Genomic DNA, 1402 nt, shown 5'->3' on the forward strand with positions numbered 1-1402 from the left:
CTGTAAAATTGAATGAGTTTTTATCCTTTAAAGAAGATCTCCATTTCAAGATATGCTGTGTCCTACATTTATTTTAATATTTTTAATTTTTTTAGAAGAAGAATATCATTACAGCTTTAACATGCCCAATAACAGTTTCCAGAGCAAAGACACGGCTCCTTCAAAAGTGGCTATAAAATTTCTAGGTTTGCTGTTGAATCAATACAGTTATACAATATTGAACTCAGTATAAGCCCTGTAAGATATAAAATTGAATAGTTTTTAACCCTTGAAAAAGATATCACCACTGCATTCTAAAATATACTGTTTCTTACAGAAAGACTCATTGTTTTTGCTACTAACACTGAGATGTTGGCTTATGCATCTCTAATCTGTATGTATCTGATTATTACTAGTCATAATCGCTTGCACTCGGATCCTTGGTGCCTGTGTATGTCTAAAAAGTCATCGGGTAGATTTCGATGGTAATGTTTATCACCTCTACTAATTAAGATGACATAAACTTTTATCTTCCTCCTCAAATATAATACATTTTTTAAAATTTGTTGATTTTTGTTCTGTGTGTGTATATCACACAGAACATCCCAAACCATCTTATTCAACTATATACCCACTTCCCAGATGGCACCCTCCCATAGCCTCCCTCCCTCTGACTAGAGCCCTTATACTCTGTTATCCCTGCTGTCCACTGTGCTGTCATACTGTCCACTGTGTTGTCAGCACCCCAGCTGTTCCCCATTATTTGTCCATCTGGTGAATCTAGTCAGCCTATCTAGAGGTCTTTGTTTTAGGAAGGTCAGCTATTCCTCATCTAGCAGCAATCAGTTTTGAGTATTCCTTCAGAGAAGATTGGGGTCTGCTGTTTATTTTCCCAGTTCTATGCTGGGTTACTATCTGGGAGTGCCTTGGGCCACCCTGGCCAAAAGCTGAAAAGAAGGTATCTCTTATCTGGCATTGTTGCTTGTTATCTAGCCTTTAGCTATACATATGGACTCTTAAAAAATTATTTTGGGCCCTTTAATCTTTGGTTATACTTTCCTTTTGGGTGTTTAAGGCCATACAGTTGGCCCAGATAAACCAATTTATTTTTACTCTTAAGGTCGTTTGAGGATCTATTCCTCAGAGGTCACATGGGCTTGGGAGGAGCCCCTGGCTCCTTTCTTTTACCAGTTCTGCCTATGTGAAGATAAGTCAAAGGTCCTGCTCAACCATTTCTGGCTTCACATAGAAGCATGGAGGAAATATTCCTCTGTGTTGACCCTCTGTTTGTAGACTGGACACTGGTTCAAGTCCATCTGGTGGGGTCTCCTTGTCCTCCTTCATCAAGAGGACAGGTGACCCACCACAATTACAGGACATTTTGAGAGATGCTCATAGTCCCCTGGAACTAGTCGACTTAGGA

At 39.4% G+C, this 1402-nt stretch overlaps 1 protein-coding gene across 1 annotated transcript in view; it reads left to right on the forward strand.

The window, feature by feature from the left end:
- Window positions 1-1402, forward strand: part of Usp39 (ubiquitin specific peptidase 39) — a 40037-nt gene that overhangs the window by 19275 nt on the left and 19360 nt on the right. The window lies entirely within an intron of this gene.

This window comes from Nannospalax galili, unplaced genomic scaffold (genome assembly GCF_000622305.1).
Source record: "Nannospalax galili isolate Female #2095 unplaced genomic scaffold, S.galili_v1.0 scaffold279, whole genome shotgun sequence".
NCBI lineage: Eukaryota > Metazoa > Chordata > Mammalia > Rodentia > Spalacidae > Nannospalax > Nannospalax galili.